We start from the raw sequence: 5,601 nt of genomic DNA on the forward strand, positions 1-5,601 counted from the left end.
TAGCTGTGGTGCACTAAACCCTTAAGGCTGTGTTCATTCAGCCAACCTCAGTCCTCTCCCTGTGATCTGACCGATGCCCGAGCCTCATCTCCAAGCCTCGCCCGCCCCAGCGGGTGAGCAGACAAGCCTCTTGGGCTGGTGAGTGCCGGTCAGCACCGATCCTCTGTGCAGGAATCTCTCCGCTTTCCCCTCACACCCCTGTTGCTGTGCTCTCCTCCGCGGCTCTGGAGCTTCCCCACTTAACCACCCACGGTCGCCACCCACGAAAGGGCTTCCTTTTGTGTGGAAACCTTTCCACCTTCACGGCTCCCTCCCACTGGTGCAGGTTCCGTCCCTATTCTTTTGTCTCTGTTTATTCTTTTTTCTTTTGCACTCAGGTACGTGGGGGAGTTTCTTGCCTTTTGGGAAGTCTGAGGTCTTCTGCCAGCGTTCAGTAGGTGTTCTGTAGGAGTTGTTCCACGTGTAGGTGTATTTCTGATGTATCTGTGGGGAAGAAGGTGATCTCCACGTCTTACTCTTCCGCCATCTTCCCTCTCTAATTTTATTGATTTGAGTCTTCTCCCTTTTGTTTCTTGATGAGTCTGGCTAAAGGTTTATCAATTTTTTTTATCTCTTTTTTATCTTCAATTTTTTTTATCTCTTTTTTATCTCTTTATCTGCCAGCTTTTAGTTTTATTGACCTTTGCTATCATTTCCTTCATTTCTTTTTCATTTATTTCTGATCCGATGTTTATGCTTTCTTTCCTTCTGTGAACTTTGGAGTTTTTTTGTTCTTCTTTCTCTAATTGCTTTAGGTGTAAGGCTAGAATGTTTATGTGAGATGTTTCTTGAGGTAGTGTTGTATTCCTATAAACTTCCCTCTTAGAACTGCTTTTGCTGCATCCCATAGGTTTTGGGTTGTCCTGTTTTCGTTGTCATTTGTTTCTAGGTATTTTTTGATTTCCTTCTTGATTACTTCAGTGACCTCTTGGTTATTTAGTAGTGTATTGTTTAGCCTCCATGTGTTTGTAATTTTTACAGTTTTTTTTTCCTGTAATTGATTTTAATCTCATAACATTGTGGTTGGAAAAGATGCTTGATACAATTTCAATTTTCTTAAATTTACCAAGGCTTGATTTGTGACCCAAGATGTGATCTATCCTGGAGAATGTTCCATGAGCACTCGAGAAGAAAGTGTATTCTGCCGCTTTTGGGTAGAATGTCCTATAAATATCAATTAAGTCTTTCTGGTCTATTGTGTTATTTAAAGCTTGTGTTTCCTTATTCATTTTCTGTCTGGATGATTTGTCCATTGGTGTAGTGCGGTGTTAACGTCCTCCACTATTTTTGTAGTACTGTCAGTTTCCCCTTTTATGGCTGTTAGTATTTGCCTTATGTATTAAGGTGCTCCTATGTTGGGTGCATAGATATTTACAAGTGTTATATCTTCTTCTTGGATTGATTCATTGATCATAATGTAGTGGCCTTCCTTGTCTCTTGTAACATTCTTTATGTTAAAGTCTATCTTTTCTGATATGAGTATTGCTACTCCAGCTTTTTTTCTTTTTTCTTTTTTTTTTTTTTGCAGTACATGGGCCTCTCACTGTTGTGGCCTCTGCCATTGCGGAGCACAGGCTCCGGATGCACAGGCTCAGTTGCCATGGCTCACGGGCATAGCTGCTCCGTGGCATGTGGGATCTTCCCAGACAGGGGCACAAACCCATGTCCCCTGCATCAGTAGGCGGACTCTCAACCACTACGCCACCAGGAAAGCCCTCCAGCTGTCTTTTGATTCCATTTGCATGGAATATCTTTTTCCATCCGGTCACTTTCAGTCTGTATGTGTCCCTAGGTCTGAAGTGGGTCTCTTGTAGACAGCATATATATGGGTCTTGTTTTTGTATCCATTCAGCTAGTCTGTGTCTGTTGGTTGGAGCATTTAATCCATTTACATTTAAGGTAATTATAGATGTGTATGTTCCTCTTACCATTTTCTTGATTGTTTTGGGTTTGTTCTTGTAGGTCTTTTTCTGTTCTTGCATTTCTCACCTAGAGAAGTTCCTTTAGCATTTGTCATAAGGCTCATTTGGTTGTGCTGAATTCTCTTAGCTTTTGCTTGTTTGAAAAGCTTTTGATTTCTCCATCAAATTTGAATGAGATTCTTGCTGGGTAGAGTAATCTTGGTTGTGGGTTTTTCCCTTTCATCACTTTAATTATGTACTGCCACTCCCTTCTAGCCAGCAGAGTTTCGCTGAAAAATCACCTGATAACCTTATGGGGATTCTGTTGTAGGTTATTTGTTGCTTTTCCCTTGCTGCTTTTAATATTTTTTCTTTGCATTTAATTTTTGTTTGTTTGATTAATATGTGTCCTGGTGTGTTTCTCCTTGTGTTCATCCTGTTTGGAACTCTCTGTGCTTCCTGGACTTGGGTGGCTGTTTCCTTTCCCATGTTAGGGAAGTTTTCGACTCTAATCTCTTCAAATAATTTCTCAGGCCCTTTCCCTTTCTCTTCTTCTTCTGGGACTCCTATAATTTGAATGTTGGTGCATTTAATGTTGTCTCCGAGGTCTCTGAGACTGTCCTCATTTCTTTTCATTCTTTTTTTCTTTATTCTGCTCCTTGGCCGTTATTTCCACCATTCTATTTTCCAGCTCACTTATTTATTCCTCTGCCTCAGTTATTCTGCTGTTGATTCCTTCTAGTGTATTTTTCATTTTAGTTATTGTGTTGTTCATCACTGATTGTTTGTTCTTTAGTTCTCCTATGTCCCTGTTAAACATTTCTTGAATCTTCTCGATCCGTGCCTCCATTCTATTTCTGAGATCTTGGATCATCTTTATTATTATTACCCTGAATTCTTTTTCAGGTAGACTGCCTATTTTCTCTTCATTTATTTGGTCTTGTGGGATTTTACCTTGCTACTTTGTCTGCAACATATTTCTCGGTTGTCTTATTTTGTCTAACCTACTGTGTTTATGATCTTCTTTCCACAGGCTACAGGGTTGTAGTCCCTCTAGCTTCTGGTGTCTGCCCCCTGGTGAGTGAGTCCAGTCCAGGGGCTTGTGCAGGCTTCCTGGTGGGAGGGTCTTGTGCCTGTGCTCTGGTGGATGGATTGAGTCTTTTCCCTCTGTAGGGCAGGGCCTCATCAGGTGGTGTGTTTTGGGGTGTTTGTGGGCTTAGTACGACTTTAGGCAGCCTGTCTACTGATGGGTGGGGCTGTATTCCTGTCTTGCTGGTTGTTTGGCATGAGGTGTCTAGCACTGGAGCCTGTCTAGGCAGTTATATGGGGCTGGGTCTTGGTGTTGATATGGGTACTTCCAGGAGTGTGCATGCCAATTAAGATTCCTTGGATCCAGGAATTCTCTGGTGGCTCAGTGTCCTGGACTCTGTGATCCCACCCCAGAGGCTTGGGTCTGTTAGATGTTGACACAGTAATTAATTATTTAAATATTTTGGTTTCCACAGAGGGGTTGTTATTTTGTTGTGATTGTTAATTTATAAGATGGTAGTTATGGTCATAGTTATTATTTTTACCTACTAATTCTGTTTATACTAAACTGAAAGTAAAACCTCTGCTATTTCTGCTTTGTACAAACAATTTTTTGTAGAGTATTACAACCATATTTTGTACATCTTAGAGGCATTTAAAAAGAAAATATATTTTCTGCTCTGATTACAATGCTTAATATAGTTCTATCCAACTTCATTAATTCTACTCAAAACTGAGATGTCATCACTTAATTTTTGACTACTACTTATGATAAAAACTGATAGTGATGTTAACTTTCCCAGTTGTAATTAAGCTCCTGTTCATCTCTCCTTGAATTCCTAAAATTTATTTCCATATTTTTATTCACATAAATTCACATAAATGTCTGGCTCTTATAATTTCTTTATGGTATTTAACTTTCATGTATATGGAAATACTTTTTTTTCAATTTTTTCCCCTTACTCTTTCGTCTGCTCTTAATATTAACAAACTGTTTTTGTTTTAGTGGTTTTTACTTAATGTATCTTTGCTCACTTTTTTTTTTAACATCTTTATTGGGATATAATTGCTTTACAATGGTGTGTTAGTTTCTGCTTTATAACAAAGTGAATCAGTCATACATAAACATATGTTCCCATATGTCTTCCCTCTTGCATCTCCCTCCCTCCCACCCTCCCTATCCCACCCCTCCAGGCTGTCACAAAGCACTGAGCCAATATCCCTGTGCCATGCGGCTGCTTCCCACCAGCTATCTACCTTACTACGTTTGTTAGTGTGTATATGCCCATGACTCTCTCTCGCCCTGTCACAGCTCACCCTTCCCCCTCCCCATAACCTCAAGTCCGTTCTCTAGGAGGTCTGCGTCTTTATTCCTGTTTTACCCCTAAGTTCTTCATGACATTTTTTTTTCTTAAATTCCATATATATGTGTTAGCATACGGTATTTGTCTTTTTCTTTCTGACTTACTTCACTCTGTATGACAGACTCTAGGTCTATCCACCTCATTACAAATAGCTCAATTTCGTTTCTTTTTATGGCTGAGTAATATTCCATTGTATGTATGTGCCACATCTTCTTTATCCATTCATCCGATGATGGGCACTTAGGTTGTTTCCATCTCCGGGCTATTGTAAATAGAGCTGAGATGAACATTTTGGTACATGACTCTTTTTGAATTTTGGTTTTCTCAGGGTATATGCCCAGTAGTGGGATTGCTGGGTCATATGGTAGTTCTATTTGTAGTTTTTTAAGGAACCTCCATACTGTTCTCCATAGTGGCTGAACCAATTCACATTCCCACCAGCAGTGCAAGAGTGTTCCCTTTTCTCCACACCCTCTCCAGCATTTATTGTTTCTAGATTTTTTGATGATGTCTTTGCTCACTTTTTTATTCTTTATCTTTCTGATTAAAAAATAGGTGCCTCTATTTAAAACCTATTTTTTATTTTACTTAATTTTATTGTAACTAAAATGTTTGTTATTTTTAAGTGTTTGTATCTTCACACTGACTGCTGTTTCCTACCCTTAGATTTCTGTCTTTTACTGTATGGTGTTTATTTGCTCTTCCTTGTCCTGTTATAAAAGTATATATGCTGTATTTGATTCTACAGTGGTTACCTCAAAATTTTTCAAAAATTCACAAACTCTGTAATTCTCTATGTTGCTATTTTATAAAATCATTCTGAGAAGAACTAGCCTAGGAGATATTAATAGGTAGTCCTAATGATCAGAAAAGCTTGGGATGTAACAACCCCCTGTAAAATCTTAACAGCTTATAACAACAGGTTAGCATTTTCTCTCAGTTCTCTAGGGCGAGTGGGTTCAGCTCAGGGTCCCTGAGTTTGTCAGGTTGGACAGGGTTCCAGTCATTAGAACCCACAATTGTGGTGGATGCCCAGGAGGACTCACTGTGATAGCTGGTAGCTTATCCTGGCTGTTGCTGAGACTGGGCTGGGCTTACCAACTAGTGTGTCCACACACAGTTTTAACATGTGACTTTTTCTTCTCACAACATGGTGGCGACTGGGTTCTGAAACAGAAAATCCCAAGAAAAAAGTGATCTAAGAATACCAAGCATGGGGCTTCCCTGGTGGTGCAGTGGTTGAGAGTCCGCCTGCTGATGCAGGGGAC

Source organism: Leucopleurus acutus, assembly GCF_964270905.1.
Source record: "Leucopleurus acutus genome assembly, chromosome: 11".
Lineage (NCBI taxonomy): Eukaryota > Metazoa > Chordata > Mammalia > Artiodactyla > Delphinidae > Leucopleurus > Leucopleurus acutus.